The 24141-nt window shown below is 30.0% G+C and overlaps 1 protein-coding gene and 2 pseudogenes across 2 annotated transcripts in view; 2 read left to right on the forward strand and 1 right to left on the reverse strand.

The window, feature by feature from the left end:
- The window catches only part of LOC149880014 (uncharacterized), a 182187-nt gene that overhangs the window by 90390 nt on the left and 67656 nt on the right, over positions 1-24141 (reverse strand). The window lies entirely within an intron of this gene.
- The window catches only part of LOC149880024 (uncharacterized), a 74587-nt pseudogene that overhangs the window by 11882 nt on the left and 38564 nt on the right, over positions 1-24141 (forward strand). The gene's annotated exons all lie outside the window — the stretch shown is intronic.
- LOC149880025 (uncharacterized) lies at positions 19883-21234 on the forward strand (annotated as a pseudogene).

Below are 24141 nucleotides of genomic sequence, written 5' to 3' on the forward strand. Positions count from 1 at the left end.
CTGATTAAACTAGCTATATCAATCCAAATAAATCCTAAATGTAAAGGCGGTTTGAATAACGTGGAAAGCGATAACATCAATTAGGGAAATGTTTTATGTTGTTTTGAAATGTAACTTATTGATTCTGAAAAGAAATTTTAACTTTGTGCCTCAATGTTTGTAATAAACTTAGTACCCCTTGAAAACTACAAGCGTCTATACTGCTAGTAAAAGCTCATTTTCTCAACCGAGAACTAATCATATGAAGCCTCATACCACTGGTGTTTCCATCTGTAAGCTCGGAGACATGGCCACAGTTGTCAATGTTGGACTTCGCAAAATCTTTCTCAATGCCATTCTCGATGATTCTTTCCTCAGTAAAGTGCTTCCATATTTCTGTTTTGAGACGCCTGAGCTTAGTTAGATTGCAAAGCGAGTCGCAAGACTTATTGGAGTTCACGTTGCTAATTTAGACTATTCTCTAATTGAAGTTGATTTGTCAGTAGTCATAAAAAACAAGGTTTTTAAAAGTTTTTTTTCTTTGTTCTTTGAAATATTTTACAACGATATTGTCGGAACTTTAAATTTGGATTTTAACCTACTTTGCAAAGAACTTCACAGTATCTTCCATCATGCAACATTTATATGTTTCACCGACTAATGCAAATTTCTTCAATGTTAAATTGAAAATGGGAGATCATTGAATCCATTTCACAAAGTCGCTAGACTATCTCGATAGGAGGAGCTTTGCGTGAACGTACCTTCTTTTTCAAATTTCGAAGATGGTTTTCAAAGCAAAAACTGCTGTAACTATCTAAATTGCCATATCGTTTGGCAACTGCTGCCAGATGTACAAGATTGTGCACATTATATACAAGAAACTCAAGTCCATAAAGATCTTTAGCTTGATGAACAAAATGTAAAAGTAATTGATGTGCATTAGTTGCATATTTTCTAACCAACCTCCCCAGCAAACATTAAGCAGACGGACCGACAACGGACAACTGTCAGCACTTATGCCGTGCCGACGTCGGCCGCCCGCTGCGTTGCCGCGTAGGCTTGCACATCGTATTTACATCGGTCCGTTAGCGGAAAGCGGCAGGCGGTTCGGCAGGGGACCGATGGCGGGAAATCGACAACTTGTAAACAACGGTCCGTCTGCGGTAAATCGATGATTAAGCGATAGCGGAATAGCATAGGACCTATAATAAGTTTTCACTAAGATTTTAATGCATTGATATACATAATATTTTTGTACTTTTGTTTGAATAGAACGCACTCGTTAGCAAAATTGTATATATCTTTCAGTGCAATTTTTACTCATAAAAGAATGGCAAATCCTGCCGATGCTTGGAAGGCACATCAAATACCTCTTGACTTTGTGCATAGGTATATAGCCATTCAATACGAATTTATTATACTAAAATTCTCCTTGCACCAAAAAACACTACCCCAACTGTAAATCATTAGGTCATACGTGGGAACGCTTAAGCTCGGTGAACAAAAAGAATAATCAGAAGTTAAAATAAAAATCATTTTAAGATTGCAATTTACAATTACAATATGAATATTAAAGTCACAATAATTTTTTTTATTTAAGGTGGTAACCCTAGAAATAAATGTTGATATTTGATGAAATTTTCAAAAAAATTATTTCTATTATATTTAATTAAGAAATTTATTACCTTTTCAAAAATGTATAACATGAATAATTTTATAATATGATTGTCAACAAATTGATATAATTGTGAATTGGTTGTTGTTACTTTCCCTAGCAACGCCCTAGCAACATGTAAATGCCCTTAAAAATGCAGCAGAAAACTATTTTTTAAACATTTTTATGGCTATACTTTAAAGCTATATAGTGACTATTAGCTATGCTTTTAAACCTAAAACACTTTTTGAAGTTAAAAGGATAGGCATGAAGTGTGTCTGGTGACATGAATTGCTTATCGAATGCTAATTTCTTTTTTGTTTTGAAGTCTATTTATCTAAATTTTTTAATTTTTTAGATTTTAGTTATTAAAAATGATTTCAACTAAACAAAATTTGCAAAGAAAAAAAAAAATACCACCAAAGAATCGCCACATGGTTAACACCAAAGAAAAAAACTTTAACAACAGCAAAACTATAGAGGATCCTATATAAGATAAAAATTCTTGGTGTAAGTGGCAACTTGATCAACTAAATGGTACTAAGTTTCATAAAGATAAAATTAATTTACCAATATGGATCTATTTAAAGCTGAAACCAATTTTTCAAGACTTATCTGATGATAAATTGCTAACCAAATGCCTCCATGGACAAACACAAAATGCAAATGAAGCATTTAACGCAATTATATGGACTCGCTGTCCTAAAAATGTATTCTTATCCAGAAGAACGTTTGAATTGGCAATTAATTCTGCAGTTCTTCATTTCAATGATGGTGGGGAAGGAGTAAAATCTGTTTTGGAAAGTTTTGGAATTAAAGGACAAATAACTTCCAAGAAACTAATGGAGGCTGATAATAAACGTGTTAAACACATGAAGCACAAATCTTCTAATATGGTGTTAAAACAGCGTAAAAAACTAAGAAAAATTAAAAAAGGTACAGTGGATGTTGAGGTTTCAAATGAAAAACAAACTTCATATATACCTGGTGGTTTTTAAGCATTATTTTTGAAATACTTTATTAAAAGTCTCATTTCCCAGATTTAATAATTTTTGAGACATTCCACATTTCAAAACATGGTTTTTTAAAAATGGTATGGATTTATGAACTGAAATTTTCAGGACATTTTTATAAGACATTGATAAATCATTTCTCATAGGATTTTTTAATATAAAGGGCAAATTTCAGATTTATATGAAATTTCGTACTAATTTGAGTGACAAAATAAATAAATTCTGAAATATTTTGTATAACTTTGGAGTTATCGAGGCAAATCAAAAAATCCTATGACAAATGAAAATATTATATATAATAAACATTTCTGCAAAATTTCAAAGCTGTAGAGTTATTATATAGTGAGATGTTATGTTTTCAAATACACCCCATTGTTTGAAGTTTAACTAATTTATTTTTGGATAATCAAGGCAAAAAAATTTTTGAATGATTTTTTTTTTTTAATTTTTTGAAATAGAATCAAGTTTTACTAAAAAATATCAATAAATAGCTTAAACTCAAAAATAAATTATTTCTAGGGTTACCACCTTAAAACAGAATATATAAAATATTTGTATCTATAGATTATCGCTTAACTTGCGTTTAGCGAATGTTTAAAATATAAAATAAATAGTTAATTTTAAATACATCTTTAAGTTTGGTTTATTCTCATTTCAATCGAAAACTAAATATGCTCAGAAAGCCATAATGTGTTGAAAATCGATTTACGTTGCAGTCTGCAGACTTCTAACTTTTACCTGAAAGTAGACAATTATATATAATGAAAATATTGAAACAGTTAAGTTTAGAGCTATTACAACAAAGATAATAAACTTACCTTCTCAGCCCTTAAAAACGTTTTTGTTTAAAATAGTCTGATCATCATTTATTGACAAATAACTCCAGATACTAAGGTTATCGAAATTGAATAAACATAAGTTTTATTTTATTATTTAAGCATAATTTAAAACATAAAAACAACAAAAAGATTGCTTAATTATATTGCTATATTGTCTTAACTAAGGAAACATCTTTAAAAAAAACTATATAAAAATTAAGTCATATTGCGTGCCTTTTTTTAAAAATAAAACTTCATATACAGTAACCTTAAATACTCTACCTGGTATACCGATTCCTACGAATACGCTTGAGGGGCTAATGAACAATAAAAAAAATTGTTATTTCATTAAAAATATTATCTTTAATTTTAGTTTTAAGTTGACAAATAAAATAGTGTTTAAAAATGATATACTTATATGCCAGGTTGGTAATCAAACTGTGAAACCCACAGCAACTTAAGGGCACTGGTGAACCTTTTGCAAACCATAGACCTAAGACACAAGTGTAGAGATAGAACACATCAATAAAAATTCAATTTGATGAACTAAAATATAGTTTCACATTGAACATAGTGTTCACCATACAAACAAAAACATAGCACGATATAATATACCATGAAAATACCTTGAAAAAATATAAAGAAATCCAATTAATTGATTGAAATAAAACGGTTTAGTAAATAAGTATATAATTTTTTCAAACAGAAGACAGACTCCAGAACTAATATTTTGGATTTCTTTCAAAAACAACATTGAAACAAATAACATTAAAATAATAAAATCTATCTTACTTTATTCACTGGTAACATTTAATATCACGATCAATTTAAATTCTCATTAACAATCTTGTATACAAGAGGTTACAGTGAAAGGGAATGAATATGAAAAACATGGAAACAGTAATATTTATTGCACAAATACTTTACTCCAGTGAGTTTAAAAAATAAAATATTTAAAAATATATTAAATATTGTAAAATAAAGATAACAAATTTGTAAATAAAGATAACAAATTTGTAAATAAAGATGTTTATTTTATTTAAAAACGTTATTCATCTTCTGAACTAAAATATGCCTCTTTATTTCATGGCATTGGAAAACTTGATGTAGGGTGTAGGTATCAGTTTTTTCTTGGCTGTTTTGTCCAAAAGTTCATTATTGAAACTTATATAAATTTATATAAATTATGTTATTTACGAAAGCTGGTATATATTAAAAAATACATATAAAATAAATCGCTGGGTATATTTGGACATAATAAAAGATAATTTGAAATCAGATGCTGCTAAACTAAAGTTAGGAAATAATTGGATATTTCAACAGAATCAAGATCCAAAACACACTGCATATGTTGTGAAATCATGGTTGCTCTACAATATTCCAAGACAACTGCATTCTCCTCCCCAATCACAAGACTTTAATCAAATAAAGAATGTGTGGGATTATTTAGACAGACAAGTCAGGAAATATAGAATAACAAATGTTAATATGCTAAAAAATATCTTACTAGAAGAATGGAATAAAATTCTGTCTTCTTATACCAAAATATTAGTGTCATCGGTGAACAAAAGATTAAAAGCTTATGTAAATGCCAATGGATGCTCAACAAAATACTAAAGATTTTTTAACTTTTCGTATTTTTGTTTTTTTTTACAAGTTTTGTTTTGTGTAGGAACCTTTTGTGACATTATAAATTCAAAAATTAAACTTTTTCTGTTTTACAAATAAATATTTTTATTTAGTTAATTATTTTTTATTTCTTGTACGATATATTCTTATTACTTTGATATAAAATTATTTTTTTGCATCTAAAATGGTTTTTATTAAGTGTATTCTCTAAATTGTAAGGTGTACGAAAACTTTTGTGACTGACTGTATATATATATATATACTTTATATTATAAATATATATACTTTATATTATAAATATATATATACTTTATATTATAAAATATATATAAATATATATATATTTTATAATATAAAGTATAGATATAGATTCAATGTAAATTTAAATATATAATTTATATTTTAAGACTATAAAAACTAATTTGATTTTTTTTACATCTTATTTATTTAAAACTTACTGTTTTACTTAGTATATAATTTTATCAGAGTTATAAATATTAAGTAAACTATTGTTAAAAAATAAATGTAATAACAATTTTAAGCATATATTTAAACACTAATAAGTTATAATCACATTCACCAATCTAAGTCTAATTAAAAACAGGCATTTCAATTGAAATGCCTGCTTTTGGTGTTATAACGACAGCTTACCGCTTTCCGAAACCCAACTCTGGATTTGTGTTGGCAAAACTATAATGTATCGCCATGTGTTTACCGAAGTTGGCATGCCGATTTAAAAACGTATCCACAAAGAATCGTTTTGTCGTTTTTCAGCCAACGTCGGTAAGCCAACACAAAATCGAGATATCGGTCCATCATCGTTTAGCCAGCAGCGGCAATCCTCATTAGGCATCACAGAGGGCTAGCAGCGGCATACCGGCGGCGGCTTTACACATCACGGTCCGCTGAAAGCATGTTTGCTGGGTCACATTGACTAATAAAGGCAAAGCTACACTTAAAATTAAAAAATGTTGAAATAAGTCTTTTCGTAAGATACAATTTGACCAGTGTGTAACAAAAATTACCTATACTTATTTACTTTCCATAAATCAGTTTTATCAAGAGAGCATGGTTTTCTGACGAAGTCTTTCGGAACAAATTTTTTTATTTTAAGCAATTTAACACTAATGTCATTCTTGTGAGCTATAGAAATTTTCACTTCTTTTTTGTCAGTACCTCTAATCCAGGTTAGCAACACTTTTCGCATCACACCGAGAGAAGACTGGTAAATATAGTCATGGGGAAAATCCTCAATTATATCAAATGATAATTTCTTTGTTTTATTTATTTTTATAGTTTAATTATTATTATTACTGGCTTTTTTTTTTTTAACAAATATAGATTAAAAAAAAAAAAAGGACACAATTGTATTTGATGAAAAGGAGGTAATATGGAAACTTCGCTATTTTAAAAAGAGAATTTCAAAGTGCTCATACAAAATAGTTGGAAAAGTAAACACAAGCTTTAAAAACCTGTTTCAAATTTTTTTTTTGCAATAGTATGGAGGATTTAATGCAATGTGCAATAATGGTAGATAAAGAATATGATGATAAATCGTATGTGTTATATGTTGAAGAACAACTTGATTAGGCTTTGAAAGAAATGAAACAATCCATTATAAATGTGTTAAAAAGCATAGAATATTGTTTGTATAAAAAAACTTTTTTTTATAAATTAATGTTCTTTAACTTTAAAACAAATGTTTAATGTTTTTTTTTACTTGGTTGTTTTTTTTGTTTTTCATAATATATTGAAATAACTTTTTTTGTTTTAATATTGTATTATATATACATTTTTGCTTAACATTTCTTTTACATTATAATAAAAAAATGGTGCGCATTCTACATTTTCCTAAACACAAAATAACAAAATCAACAAAAAATTACAAAATTTATTTTAAAAATAACGAAATTAAATTTCTTTTTAATCTGGGCATAACTGCTTACGGCCATAAATCTAGATACACGCCTAGATTAATTAGCGCATGACGTCATAGAAAAGCGGATTAAGGGAGCGCTTTCAGTCGATTCATGGATTCAGTTTTTAAATTTGATTCTGACTTAAACGATGAAATGTCGGGTGAATTATTTGATGAATAGCTTGGCAATAGCCAAGTACAAGAACAATTGGATTTAAAGAACTACATTAAAGGAAACTAAGTTAACGAAGAAGAAATAAAAAGTTATAAAGAACCAAAAGCGGGAAGCAGCAAAGAGAAAAGCGACGAAGGTATCGACTTAAAAATCATTCATAGGAAACCTGTAGAAGTTAATGTACAGTATAACTTAATATTTTTAAAAAAGAACATTCCTCATTGTGCAGACTACGAATTAAAGTCAAAAAACATCTTAGCGTATATAGTTAGTACATTAGCTTATATAGTTGGAGTCACATTAGCTTATATAGTTGGAGAAACCAATTAAAGAAAGAAAAGTATTTTAACGCTCAAGAAAACAAGAAGTGTATCATAGAGAGTAGAAAGTTACAGAAATGGAAGAATAGCTTAACAACTGCCAACTTCTTATTTCCTTCAGTATGCTTTACTGAATACAAGTGTTCAAGCACCCCGCGGAACTTTATTATTAGCTGCCGTTGGAGCGGTGAATACTTCGGGATTGAAGGGAAAAAAATGTTCGAATACCACCACGAAGGATGCGGTACGGGAAGCCATTACCATACTATTACGTTGGTGCCATGCCATAATGACGGAACGCTAATACAAAAAATTGGAAGTGTCATTAAGAGATATTTCAAGGTATCCGGCAGTGGAAGATCTTTAAAGTGTGGTTCAATTAGAGGAAAACATATTGATGGTGATAACGACACATTTTTTATAGAGAACCTGGTCAACCTATTTTTATGTGCCCACAATGCGTTTCCCTGTCTCGTAACGGAAATTCCGTCAATGGCAAGCAGTGCGGTAACTCAGAGTGCGGGACATTTCGAGTGGAAAACATTTTAAAAATACCATTGCGTATTGTAGCTACAAATTAAGGTATAGCGGTAGTTTTACCGAACTCTCGAACCGTCATTAAGTATCGTGTATAAAACCGTAAGTTCAAGCTATATTTTTTTGTTTACAATTCAGTACTTTCAAGAAAAAAAAATTGAACTAGTCACTACCGAGATATATTTCGGCATTTGATTCTATTACCGTCATATTAAAAAGTTTAATAAGCATTAATTTCTCATTATGGTAAAGATAATTAGTAAAAATTTTTATTAAACGTTGTACAGTAGAATCTCTCGAATTCGAATTTTAAGGGGAAGCATCTTTCCAATAACAAATATCAATAAGAGAGTTACTCAAAGAAATTGAAAAGAAGCGATGATGGTGAAAAGTTTTAATTCAATTATATATTCAAACACCTCTGTTACTCAGAAGACGACTATAAACAGCATGACTAACGTTGACAATTTTATCACATCTGAACACAGTACCAGTTGTTTTTAAAAATTATTTATAAAACATAAAATTACTTCTACCAGACATATTTATGATGTATTACAAAAGGACAATGATTTACAATCTCATTTCATGGCTTTACCTTACAACTTAACTTCGCATATTGTAAATAAGGGTTTGACGAAGGGTTTTTTTAGTTGATTTACATAGCACATAATTTTAAAATTGAAAACAACAAAAAAATTTTATTTATAAATATTTAAATGAAATTTATAATAATATTGTAACGGATATAACAATTACTTTCATTGCAAATTTAGGCTGAGCATTGATGGCAAAATGTTGCAGAAAAGTTGGAGTCCCCTTATCCGGTAGTATTAATAGAGGGGGTCGAGAGAGAAAAAATTCTCTCCATAAAGTTTACAACTGAAAAAACTTTGCTTGAAGCCAGCGCATCTATCGAAGAAGGTATCGATCGTTTATTCAAGCTTTTTTGATGCTTTAACATCGAATACTAGCCCCATCAATAATAATGTTTTGGCAGATTCTGCAAGATATTTATGGGTTGCAGTACGGTTCGTTGTCTAATGGAGTGGTTGAGCTGCGAACAACTCGCTAAATATGTGTAATTTTTACTTAAATCTGTCTTTTCCTTACCATAATATACATGAAGATTTACAATTTGGTGTTATTTTTATTTATTTCTACAAAAAGTTTTATTGCTGTTGAAGCCGTTTAAAACCCTAGCAATTAACTAACCGTCTAAACACCCTATAAAATATGAAGAACTGTTTTATTTTAGCAATTTTCCAAGATAAACAAAATAGTTTTTCATATATTAGGGATTATTTTGTAACTTCAACAAACTACCCGTTAAATTTACGGATTCACTTGTTACTTTTGAGTAACGTATTGAATCCGTTAAGTTATTGCTCCGTTAAACTAACGGAGAACTCCGTTGTTTTTAATGGGTTTTTTTTTAGAGTGTATTTGCGCTGGAACCATGCAATAGATGGAACATTAACCTGCAAATGGTTTATTAAATTCGAGAACGATTCTAAAACTGTTGCTACCTGAGATTATGAAAGGAGGCTTGTCTGTAACAAAATTACTGTCGCTTGTACAATCTACAGCCATGGGTTGACTTAAATTGTATCTCTCGTCAAAAAAATGATCTGGACGTTGAATAAACGTGTCGTCTTGAACATCAATTATATCTGTGATGTTGTTCATATTTAGAGTAGATGCACCATTTTATTTACAAAAACTAACATGCATTTGCCACATTCTGAATTTATCAAAAGAATTACTTAAATCCCAAATTACATTGGCACCAGCTACACTTATATAAATCTGAAATTTTCAAAAGTAATTTTTAATTTTATAAAGGGAGCTAATTCTCTTGGTGAACTAAAAAATTCATTAAGATGATCAGTTTCAAACTTATCTAAACATGATATGAGAATGGTGTAAGGCACGTTTTTAGATGTTTCGTTCTTAGACAAATTAATTACTAGAGACATGGTAGCAGTGCCTATTGGTATTGCAATTTTTTCAAAGTGAGGAAATATAGTTGGGTACATGGACTAGAATCTTTATTGGAAAGAATATATGAAGTTTTATTTTGACCCCAACTGGCTTTAAGTCTATAAGTATTTGCATATATCACTGGATCTAAAATAACAACTCATGCATTTGGGAAAGTATTTTTGTCATCGTCGAATATAGATCTTTAAAACTCTAATATTTGATTCATATCAGGTTCAATAGTATATAAGATAACAATGGTTTTTTTTTTCCTAAAAAATCTGTAATTTCAAATATTTCAGGACACAATTCAAGAAATGGCACTGTAAATTCTATTCCAGAGTCAAATATTTGAGTATTTGAAGAAAAAGAAGTTCGCATTGTAGTTAGATATTCTGGAACAGTAGTCGCGAATGCATTTTCGGCGTTAATAAGGGTGTTTTTTTATTTTTAAGTAAGGTTGTAGCAACAGACGGATAATTGTTTAAATTAATTGGAGTTGCAGCATTATGTTTTTACTGTACCTAAAGTTCTGTTTAAATACAAGTTCTTTTGTTGAACTGAGTAATTTTTAAAAATCTGGTCTGCTTTAAAATCTATTCCATATTCTATCTATGATGTAATTATTACATGGATTAGCGTTATTAACTGCCTCATTAAACCATACTTTCATTCCTTTGAACAAATGATATATAAAATTTTCAACCAAACTAATTTTAGGAAAACTATCCGAATCGACACTTCCAGTAGCTATACTAAATATTGCTTTTTTTGCTAATGCTTATATTTTTGACAATTTGTTATTTAAAACATAATAAAAGATCTTTAGGTAAAATATAATCCGTAGGTTCAATTTTAAACCCGATTTTTTGCGTATGATCTGTGTTTGTGTCTGGTGTAAACTTTTGTTTATCAGCTGATATAACTAAATCTTGAGGAACTACCTTTTTAAATTCTGGGTAAGTATCAGACAGTGACATTTTGTTACTTTCTGATAACGTTCCTTTTGAAGCTTGAATAAGGTTTTCGTTATCATTTTTAGCTTTTTAGATAACTTAGTGTATAGTTATTGGTTCATTAACTGTATATCTAGTGCTATGACCTCCTCTTTGTTTAAACATTTTAACAATAATTTGATAAAAAATTCAAAAGGTAAATCTTAAACATTTTAATTACAAAAAAATAAAAAATACAAACAAATTTTATTCCTTAGCAGAATCAGATTCGTCTTTTAAATTGGGTATTTGGTTAAATTGTACGTCTCTAAGTGCGTTTTCGTAACCTCGTTCATATAATTCTTTTTTTTTTTTCTGATTTTTTATTAAAGGTTTCTGGCTTTCTTTTCGTCGCTTTTTTTTGAGATAAATTTTGAATGGTCCTTTGCTGTACAATGCATTCACGACAGATTCCATTTATAGCACCTACAGCTTTTTTTAACATTAAACAATTAGAAAAATCGTGATTACCTGTTTCTTTGTTTCCTTTTTTCAATTTTTTTTTGCCTTAAATGACATTTGTTTTACTTCTTCTTCGTCTTCTTGCTCACTTTCAGATTCTGAATTTTGATTCATGGGACGTTTTTTAGCCAGTTCCTTTTTCCAATTTCTCTTTTTTGAAAGTTGGCAATTTGGTTAAGTTTTTCTTCCGTGTTTTGTTCTAATTGTTGTTGCATGAATTCGGCATCTTTTTTAGTAGTAAATTGGTTCAAGCTATCGGCCAAATTTTGCAATCCTGATCTTAAATAATTATTTTGTTTGTCAAAGCTTTTGTGAACTCTATTAACCCCTTTCTGCATACTGTATCATATATGATACAGTTTATAAATTGTGTATCTCTTGATGAGTGCGCTGAGATTTTCAACGGGAAATGGGATTATTTTAAGCTTACTATATTTAGGTGAGTGTGGCCACCGCACTTAGATTGTTTTTGCAACTTTTACTTCAAATTTTATTCTTTGTGATTCCTTGTGTTATCAAAATGGCATCCAGCAGCAAATCAACTAATTCTTGTAAGTACATCGTTTTGTTGAGCAAGATTCCTTTTAATCATAAACTCAAACAAATTTCTAAAGTTTCTTATACATATTGGTAGTCCTCTTGTGAATTTTTTTACTTATTTTTATGAACTCCATAACTCTTTTTTTAACTGTATCAGAAAAATACATTATGCATCTAAGGAAAAAAATTTGTAATTTTATATTTTTGTTTTTTTTTTATAACTTTTCGAGTAAAATCATTGTATTGTTTCTTCTAATCTTCAGGAACCAATCCAACTCCTTTCTATGGGAGAAAGCCTTCTGATATCCACAGGGTGCAGGTGCCTGTCTTGATCAAATTTATTGATGACAACCCAGATCTACAATCCTCATATGGAGATTCCAGCAATTAGGAAGATGTAACTGATTGTGAACTATTTTTGCCAATTTCTTCTTCCAGTGAGGATGTTGACAGCAGTAATGAAAGTGATTACAGTAATAACAATCGGCTCCTTTCATTCTTGAGAAGAACAAATTGTGGCGCTTGTCAAAAATACTGTGCAACAGTCGTGCCATCTAGCAATAAGGTTGATACAAATGGAAAAAAGCCTGCGAAGAACTCTTAGTCATTGTGAAAAGCTTAAAACCTTCAAAATAAACAAGAAGATCACAAATTTTAAGCTAACTACGAACAAAAAATGGACAAGTAATTGGATTGTCTTGGTTCAGAACTGTCATACTTTTAAGGTCTTTTTCCAAAAGAACTTTTTCAAGAGATTGCATTTCAGACAACGATGCAAACCAATCCTAAAAAACTAGTTACTGTAAAAGAGGAAGGCATAATTAGTTTAGTTGCATGCGTTTTGTACATGTCCACTGTCAAACTCCCTTGCACAAGAGATTATTGGTCCTCTTCGATTGGAATTTCTCATGTTGCAAATGTAATGCCCGTCAACCGCTTTGAAAAATTGATAGGCATTATTCATTTTGCTGACAACAGCGCTGCTGACAAAGACGATAAACTTTTCAAGATCCGCCCTCTTATAAACAAAATAAATGAACAGCTGAACATTATTCAAATTGAAGAAAGTTAGGCGGTTGATGAGCAGATTGTTCCTTTCAAAGGGAGACATTCAACCAAACAATACAACCCTAAAAAACCGCAGAAATGGGGATTTAAAGTTTTTGTTCTGAGTGGTGTCTCTGGCTTCAGCTATAATTCTAAAGTTTACTATGGAGGTGACAAAATTTGTCTTGAGAATGAACCAGACTTCGGGCTAAGTAGTAACGTTGTTATGCGTCTTGCCTGATTCTTGCCAGATGACGTCAATCATAAATTGTATGTTGACAATTGGTTCAACAGTATTGGTTTGAATGTTAAAATGTTCAAGAGGGGAATTCAAATGGTTGGAACTGCACGTATGAACCGTGTTGGAAATTCCCCAGTCTTATCAGATAAGGAAAAGAAGTAAAGGGGTCGCGGAACATTTACCGAACGAACATTACAGAACATGTCGCCAAGGTTGACGGAGTTGATGTATCCTCGTTTGATAACAAAGTTGTAACCTTGCATTTCCTTCCAGGGAACTTTCACTATCTACAACAACCACATGGGCGGAGTTGACTTGCTTAATTCCCTACTTGAATATTACAGGAACAAGATTCGTTCGAAAAATTGGTATTATCGGATCTTTTTCCACGTATGGATATATCCATAATCAATGCCTGGATTCTGTGGCAGAAGCGTAATCTGTCAACTCCATTTGTCAGATTCAAATTGGCGGTATCAGATTTAATGTTTAAGTACAAGGTGTCACTAACACGAAAAGCCGGTCGTCCATCACTTGCTGACATCACGCCTCGTGTCGGTTCAAAAATTGCCATTCCCCATGAAGCGATTTGGTTTGATCAAGTTGAACATTGGCCCACATTGAACGAAAAGCGTGCTAGTTGCAAATATGACAAGTGCCCCGCATTGACATACACTGCGACCATTTTCTATAGGCGCATGTGGATTATGTCTTGAAAATGTACTTAACTTTACTTTTATAGTATATTTCAATAAATTATAAATAAAGTCTCAAAAAATAATGAAAATTATCAAAAAATAATATCAAATTTGAAAGGAAGACAATCAAATGAATTAAAGTCAAAAGATAGCTGACTATTTTCTATAGACGCAATTCACATTTTTTAACAAAACTATCAAAAAAAAATACTTTTATCACATTTTTAGTTCTCGATTGGACCTCTTTTGCGCTCAATAGCTTGATAAATTCGTTTTGGCATACTTCCCACCAAGTTTTTTTGGCTCCATATCCTCCCAGCATTCTGATACCGCTACTTTTGGCTCTGCCACAGAGTTATATTGCTTCTAGTCAGCATAGATACGTCTTACAATGATTCCCCAGATGTTTTCAACAGGAATCAAATCTGGACTGCGAGCAGGCCACCACATTTGCTCAATTTATTTAGCTTCAAACCAAGCATTAGTCTCGTTACTAGTGTGAATGCTGGCGTTGTTCATGTTGAAAAACAAACTTTTTGTGTCGATTTTTGTTTTTAAATGGAATCAAACATAATTATAGCACATCAATGTATTCAGAACTTTTCATTTTGCAAGATGTAAATGATCCACCACCGAAATTCCTTGTCGAAAAATATTTAGGTTCTCTCCTCAAATCACGCCAGTAGCCACTAAAACCATCAGGCCCATCAAGATTAAACTTTTTCTTGTCCGAAAAAATCACCTGGTATTGAAAACAAAAATGTTCAGCTATTTAGACATCTTACGTACCGTAATATGGGGTGAATAGAAACAGTGGGGTGAGTAGAAACAAAACTTCATTTTTATATATATAGTAATTTATATCCTACATAACTATGGTCAAATAGTGGCAACTATTTTTTTTTTAAGTTGGTACACTTTAGGCTAAAAGGGAAATAATGGTTTGTTTGGGTGGCAGCACTGGTTCCTATTTGTTTGCCTTCTTGAATGTTGCACGTGATTCGTGCTGTTTTTTCATCTACTTTGAACTTTCCAGGTAAGTCAGAATGTGTACTGTTCATAGAAGTAAATAGTTGTTCAAAACATAGATTAACTATCCATATAAACTAGCAAAAAAGCAACCCGTAATACGGGTTATGGTCGGTCTGTTAATTTATAGTGGCTGTTTTCCACAATTAAAAGTTGCAAAACCATAACTATTACCCTTTTAGAAAAACACCTTCAAATTAAAAAATATGCGGAGGTAAAATAATTTACCAATTATTTAACATTTGAGTAATTTACAACTGAAATAGGTCATATCAGTGTAAGGCAGAACCATTTTCCTCGACATTATTAAGTTCAAAACAATACGTTTTTAGTTACTGACACAAAATAATATTACTTCTTCATGCTTTAAATTGACGACAAAAGTAAACTTTAATAAGATTAATATAAAGCGAACGTAAATTTTACATGAATTAATAATTCTTAGGCATCCCCTTGATACATATTTCTTTAACAAAGGAAATTGTCTTTAAAACGTTAAATGCACACAACTAATTAAATTTATTCAAAATATCTGACCATTTAACTATTGCTATTTATGGCACTAATCTGATCATTTTTATATATGGCCTCTTTGTTTCAATAATTTTTAGTAAACGGTTATTTGCTACCATTTATTAAAAATTCCTTTTGTTACTCGAAATTTAATTCTCTTTAATAATTTGACACTAATAAAGGACCTCCCCTTCCCCGTTTTTCCCTTAATGGTGGTAAGGAGAATAGATTTATCTTTATTAAGAGTTATAAAGTTTTTGATGAAGACCTTCTACCAGAATAATAAAATGTAAAACAATGATTTACATGTATAACAACTTTTTCTTTTTAATATATATAACAATTTTTTCTTTCCTCAAAAGTGTTGAAAAGGCAAACTAAGACAATTAATTAGTTTAACACCTTATAAAATTTAAGTAACTCGATATTTGACAAATGCGCAAAACTACAATTATAACCCCAAGATCCCCAAAGTTACGCACAACAAATAATTAGGAGTAAAATAGAGAAGATTTTTAAAAATTGAACTAATTGCATATATTTATATCATTTTAACTGAAAAAAATTTACAATAAAAGGTAATCAAGTTTTTTTTTATAAATCATAAATGCGTCAATCGTAAATCTTAAAGAAAAAAAAAAGGAATTATAATACCATAACAAAAAAAAAAAAAAAAAAAAACCAAAAAAAACCAAAAAAAAAACACCACATAAAAACCGAAAATCGATTTACCTATTTATAGTAACCTATTTTGACATGGCAGTTAATATAAACATTTATCGAAATTTAACTATATAATCTATTTCGAAGTACAAAAGGATTAACATAGCTAATATATATATATATATATATATATATATATATATATATATATATATATATATATATATATATACATACATATATATCTTAATATAATTAGTACAGAAACATCGCTTGGCTGGCAAGGTTATCAATCTTGCTCAACATAATCCCAAGTCACACCACTTTGAAAACATGGAAACAATATAATTTAAACATATATACAACTATAAACGAAAATGGTTTTATATAACACATATAAACACATTTTATAACAATATTAAATGACAGATATATTTATCAAAAACTATAAAAAATATATATATATTAAAATAATAAATAAATTTATACAAACAAAATGTGCTAACAACTTACAAACAGTAAATTTTCAAAATAAAAATCTTAAGACTATAAATTAAGAACATTAAAAAATATAACATTATTTGTGTAATACTTTTCATCTACCACACCTTGAATGAGATGTTTATTAATTTTAAAAAAAACAAACTATTAAATGCTCTCATTCTTGAACATTCTTGACTATGAGAGAAAAATGACGACTTTTCAGAACAAAAGGTAAATTAGAACCTGATGGAGCCAACTGAATTTGAGGAACAAAAACCTGTTTACCACCAGAAACACCTGTCAAATCCTCTGCATCAATATAATTATTTTGAAGAGTACAAACTTTTATTCGAGTACCATTGCATAACCCAGCTTTGAGATCTAAATATCTAAGTAGCATTATTACACAACCAATTTTCAATTTTAAACAATGTGGCATACCTGAAGGAGTTAAGCTGTTCAAACACTCAACAGGAAAGTCATTTCTTTCATTAAGGTCATCAGTATCAATTTGATCAGCACTTACATAAATTTTGACCTTACCCGGCAGACATTCAAGCACTTCTTCATTGATTGATAATGAATCAACATTAGTTGGTATTAAAATCACGCATTTAGAATAATCATTTTGATCAGCATCTCCAAAAATCTTTTCAACAATCGATTCATTTTCTCTAATAATGCACTGATTTGGTATTTTAATGCATCTTTTTTAAGGATCCTCCTCTTTGACAGGTATTGTTCCATTCCCAAGTTTTAGTAGCCATTGGGAAAATTCACCTTCCCCATCTTCTACTCTCATATTTCCAGTTCATGCAAACTTCTGCACACATTGCCAATGCAAAGAACATTTTACACACAATTCTACTATCTCAGCTGGTTGTCCTCTTTTCACAACAGGCAGAATTTGCGTAAAGTCACCACCAAAAAGAAAGATTTTTCCTCAGAAAGGAAAGCTGTTGTTGCAAATATCTTTTAACAACCTTTCAATTGCATTTAATTCTTTACATGCTCATGTAAGACATTATACTGGTTGCTTCTCAGTTTGTTTTGGTTATTTCTGATGAAAGCAAGGTGCTGGCCTTTGATTTTAACATACGCATCAATAGCATATCGCTGAAACAGTTTTTTGCCATAAAAGAGTGAAGAAAAAAATTGTCTAACTGAAAGTTTATATTGTAATACTGAGAAAATGTAACATGATTTCTAACCAATGTAGCACGTTCAGGGTTGTGAACCAATTGATTATGCCAACCAGCATCACCCCTTGGAAAAAATAGAGGATAAACCATAGGATCTAAGTTGGCATACATACTTGATAGAGTTTTAAGAGGATGACCTCTTGGGTAAATAACATCTTCCCTGGAAACAGGTAGTACACCAACAAATACAACTGCAACTTCATTATGTGAAGGGAGACTAATAGCGATTATAGCAATTTATGCTAGAACATCATGATTCCAAAAGATTTATAGCAAAATCATGTAGTAAACAGTGCTAAAAACAAAAAATCAAATTGAGACAAAACAAATTGTATATATGGCAAAATAATTTGTATTTTCTTTTAGTAAATGATTAAAAGCAGTGATTTTTAACAAAATTACCTATTTAACATTTTTAATAACAGACACAAACATGAAGTTAAGCCAAATGTTTATTAACTCAAAAGATAACAAAAAAACATCACAGCAACAACACACAACAATAAGTTAATATATGTATATAATATAACTTAAGTAAGATAATATTCATATATAACAATACATAAGTAACAACATTACACAAAATGTTATTAAAATACATTAGGTATTTTTAGAATAATCTTTAACAATAAAGGCTTGAAAACAGCAAGACCTAAAGCAGTAATAGTTTGACACTAAAAACTATCGCTTAACCCTCTGTTAAAAGTACATCACTTGGCAGGCAGAGTTGACAAATCTTGCTATACACGTTTACCAAGTCACAGCACTTTGAAAACACGGAAATAACATAATATAAACACATGTACCAACTATAAACACAATAAATGTGTTTAAATAAGTATATAAGGTTATATATATACCTATATACATATTTCAACACAATTTTAAAACAATTATATAACACATATTAACACATACACGAACAATAAAAAAACACTTTACGTTGTTGTAAAAACATATTGATAAAACAACTATAAGGCACTTCTTTCAACATATACATACTTATCAAAAAAGCATATATGCAAACAATGTGTGCAAACAAAAATTTTAAAAATAACGCCATAAAATTTAAAAAGATTCAAAGTAAACAAAATATATATTTACAAACAATACTCTTTACCTTCTTTTTTTTTCATAAGAACTGTAATCCTCATAACAAAATTTAACCTTTACATACAATAACATGTGACATGCATGTCACTGTTGGCACAAAATTTTAATTTATTTTTCTAAATTTTCTAAAAAAGAACAAAAATAATTAAAAGCATCACAGAAATTTCAAAGTAGTAATAACCATTTTATGGAAGTAGCATTAGTGTACTTTAAATAATATCCATACCCCTATTTTCTTTCTAAAAATTAAAATAACAAAAATAAAAATGCTGAAAGAAAAGCTAAAACAAACAAAATACAAACGATTTAAAGGATTATAATCCTTTCTACTTTTTCTGATAAAAATTTAAATCCTTTCTACTTTAGCTAATAAAAATGTATATATAACTATTTTATATACTTACTTCAATTATAATATGATCTTAACGATTATCATTTCTCTTAATATGATTCTTTATATAATATATCTAAACTAATAATTAGATTTCAAAAGGAAAAAAGTTTCAACTCGCTTAAGAGATCTTTCTCCAATGGCCGCGTGCATTTAGAGAACGCGCTTTTTCAAAGCCTAGTAACTAATGACGAAACGACGTTAAACATTAAACGTTTCTGTGCTAATTGTATTAAGAAGATTAAGGCTTACTTTAAGCTTTAACTTTAACAATATTATTTCAGAAATTAATCATATTGATTACGTTAGATTTTTAGAATTCGTGGGGTGAATAGAAACACATATTTTTTAGTGTTTCTATTCACCCCACAAAAAAAAAATTAATACTAAATCACACTTATACAATATAAAATACATATTATGTGTTATATACTTACATACTTAACTGACACAGCTGTTTTATTTCAGAACCCTGTAAAATGCCAAGGAAGTACAAACACGTGGTTGGAGGTGGCTACAAAAAGCACGATCCAAAAACAATCGAAAAAGCAATTTCTGACATACAGAATGGATTAAGCTTTCGAAAGTCTGCTGAAAAACATGGTTTGCATTATAGTGTTCTTTATCGACACTTGAAAAGAGGTCCAAATTTGAAGAAACATGGTGGTCAGACAGCATTATCTCTTGAAGAAGAACAGCTGTTTGTTGATAGGCTTAAGATGTGTGGCGAATGGGGTTATCCCATTGACACTACAACTCTACGACTCCTTGTAAAAGACTTTTTAGACCGGAGAGGGAAAGAAGTTAAGAGGTTTAAAGAAAACCTCCCTGGCCGTGACTTTGTGGAATCATTTATAAAACGTCATAAGGAACAACTGGCCGTGAGAATGTGTCAGAATATTAAACGCTCGAGGGCTGGTGTAACACCAGAAACAATTAACAACTATTTTGATGAACTGACAAATGAATTAAAGGATGTGCCTTTATCTAATATCGTAAACTACGATGAGACGAATCTAAGTGATGACCCTGGTAAGCGAAAGGTCATTATACTTAGAGGAACAAAATATCCAGAAAGAGTCATAAACTCATCAAAGTCATCTACGTCTGTGATGTTTGCAGCCGCTGCTGATGGCACTATTTTACCACCTTACGTTGTGTATAAGGCTATGCACTTGTACCAAAGCTGGACAGAAGGTGGGCCAAAAAACGCCAGGTACAATCGAACAAAGTCTGGCTGGTTCGATTCCTTTTGCTTTGTAGATTGGGTACTGACAGTTGCTCTTCCGTACCTGAAAAACAAAACAGGTTGAAAAATTCTGATTGGGGACAATTTGTCTTCCCACTTATCAATGGAATCTGTGAAGTTGTGCAAAGACAATGATATCAGTTTTATTTTTCTCCCAGCTAACTCCACTCATCTCACACAACCTCTAGACGTAGCCTTTTTTCGCCCATTGAAATCAACATGGCGGCAGATTCCCGAAGAGTGGAAAAAGGGCCCAGGAAGAGCAGAAGCAACTGTTCCTAAGGACAAATTTCCCGCTTATTGAAAAAGTTGTGTGATTCATTGAAGGAAGAAAATGTGATCAGCGGTTTTAAGAAGTGCGGTATAGCGCCTCTAAACAGGAACAAAGTGCTGTCTATGCTTCCAAAAATCATTGATGATGAGGAAAATCAGAATCCAGAAAACATTCAAAAGAACACTGAAGCTGTTGACAGGAGTTTCCCAGAGCTCCTTCAGAGTCTGCGTAATGATCAGACTCCTAAGATAAGGCAAAAAAGGACCAAAGTAAATGTGAAACCTGGCAAAAGTATCGGTGTTGAGTAGGGGTGGTAAACGATTAACGATTAATCGATTAAAAACCATTAATCATTAATCGATTAATTAACAAACGATTAATCGATTAATATTTTTTTTAATATAACAACTTAGCGTTTTTTTGTTTCAAAGATTTTTACGAACATATTTAAAAGCGTTTTTTTAACGAACAAGACTTGTGTTGACTTCTATGTTGATTTGCCTTTATTTTCCGGCATCCGGTCAAATATTAGTATAAACAAACAAAAACAATGCTTTTTTCATAGTGCCGTTTCTTAACCACCATTTACAATGTCGTTTGGAAAAAACCGCTCTGAAGTTTGGAAACACTTTTTATTGGAAAATAAAGGCAAATCAACATTAAAGTGCAAACATTGTTCAGTTGAACTTAAATTCCATCCATCAACTTCAATTTTCTTGTATCATTTAGAGCACAAACATAAAATTTATTTGACAAAAGTTATTTTAGAGAAGTCTAAAAATATACAGCCAAGTATTGCTACCTATTGTAATAATACAGGTAGCAAAGTTGAAGATGTATTAGCTCGTTTAACTGCTGTTGATCGTATCCCTTTTGCAACTTTGACCAATAGCAAAGATATTAAAAATGGCTGGAAAGCTCAAGGACTTAAAATACCTGATGATCGACATGCTATAAAGACAATTGTTATGAACTACGCAAACTCAATTAATTTAAAAGTTGTTCAAGAGCTTTAGCAAAAAAAATTAGAAGGTTTTCAATTTCTCTTGATGAGTGGACTTCTGGTAAAACTAGAAGGTATTTATGTCTCAATGTACATTGTTCAGACAAATGTTACTATGGTCTTGGGATGATAAGAATAAATGGTTCGTAAATGAATTTGGTTTAAACTTGATCAATGATGTTTTTGGATGTGTTACTGACGGTGCATCAGTAATGAAAAAAATGGGACGAGAAATGGAAGTTATACACCAACTTTGCTACTGCCATGGAATTCATCTTGCTGTATGTAGGGAATCCAATTACGATTATCGATTACCCGAGTAATTAAAAATAACTATTTAGATATAATTACATTGGATAATAAGATTTAGTTAAAATTTAACTGATTTTTTTAATATGAATTCATCTAACGATATTTTTTACAATAGATATAAATAATATATATATATATATATATATATATATATATATATATATATATATATATATATATATATATATATATATATATATATATATATATATATATATATATATATATATATTAATCATATAAATTTTAGTTATGAAATATTTGGAACATATTGCCAATCTTTAGAAATAAAGATTATTAGCTATTTGTCTTTAAATTGAAGTTATTAATTTATGCCAAAAAATCGCGTCTCAGAAACCATAGTGGATTGGTCAGATAAAAATTATATTGCTATATTTCTTCTACTTAAATATTAACAGAAATAAACATTGAAATAGACGAAAAAACTAGTTTGAAAAATTGTTACGTTCATCTATAATATATTTCCTACAGAAATGACCAATGTTAAATGTTTAATGTCGTTTCGTCATAAGTTACTATGCTTTGAAAAGGCGCATTCTCTAAATTCACGCGGCCAATAGAAAAAGATCTCTTAAGCGAGTTAAAACTTTTTTCCTTTTGGAATTTAATCATTAGTATAGATGTATTACCAAAAGAATCATATAAATTTAAATAATCAGCGTTAAGATCAAATTATAATTGAAGTAAGTATATTAAATAGTTATATAAACACTTTTATTAGATAAAGTAGAAAGAATTTAAATTTTTATTGGATAAATTAGAAAGGATTTAAATTGAAAAGGATTAAAATTTTTTAAAACATTTATATTTTGTTAATTAAAGTTTTTCTTTCAGCAATTTTATTTCCACTAGCAAAAAGCAACCCGTAATAAGGGTTATGGTCGGTCTGTTACTTAATTTATAGTATTTTATCTTTTAGAAAGAAAATAGGGGTATGGATGTTATTTATAGTTATACTAATGCTATTTCCATAAAATGGTTATTACTACTTACTGTTCCATTTTAGAAAATTTAGAAAAATAAATTAAAATTTTGTGCCAACATTGACACGCCATGTCACATGTTATTGTATGTAAAGGTTAAACTTTGCTATGAGGATTACAGTTCTTCTGAAAAAAAGAAGTAGGTAAAGAGTGTTGCTTGTAAATATATATTTTGTATCTATTTAAATTTTCTCGCGTCATTATTAAAATTTTTGTTTGCACACGTTCATTGTTCACATACATGCTTTTTTGATATGTATATGAATGTTATAATAAGTGCTTTTAAGTTCTTTTATCAATGTGTTTTTATAATAATGTAAAGTGTTTTTTACTGTTTATGTATGTGTTAATATGTGTTAAAAAATTGTTTTAAAAATGTTTAATGATGTATATAAGGTATATATTTAAGCTTATACACATATTTAAACACATTTCTTGTATTTATAGTTGGTACATATGTTCATATTATGTTGCTTCCGTGTTTTCAAAGTGCTGTGACTTGGTAAATATCTACCCAAAAATCAATTAGTGAATTTTAGAGAAGGAGCAGAACAAATGACTATAGATCTTGCAGCTCAATGTGATACGCACCTAACTGCATGGTTTCAGTTGAATACTGAAACCGAAAGAGCACATTACTATTCGTATGTAGGCATTCCTTATAACTTTATATTTCATGAAAAACATAGTAAATAGAAGGTTAGACAAAAGGGTGGTGATAAGGTGATAGTTATAATGTGCAAAGTTAATCAAACTGGAGAATTGTTTTTTCTTAGACTGTTACTTTTGCAAGCATAAGGAGCAACATCTTGGGAGGATGTGCGAACTGTTAATGGTATTTTCCTTGAAACGTTTCGTGAAGCATGCGTTTTGAAAGGTTTGTTGCATGATGACAC

The sequence above is a fragment of the Hydra viridissima genome, unplaced genomic scaffold, assembly GCF_058129835.1.
Source record: "Hydra viridissima isolate aposymbiotic clone 2 unplaced genomic scaffold, HvirCarnegie_v1 scaffold_13, whole genome shotgun sequence".
In the NCBI taxonomy this organism is placed as follows: Eukaryota; Metazoa; Cnidaria; class Hydrozoa; order Anthoathecata; family Hydridae; genus Hydra; species Hydra viridissima.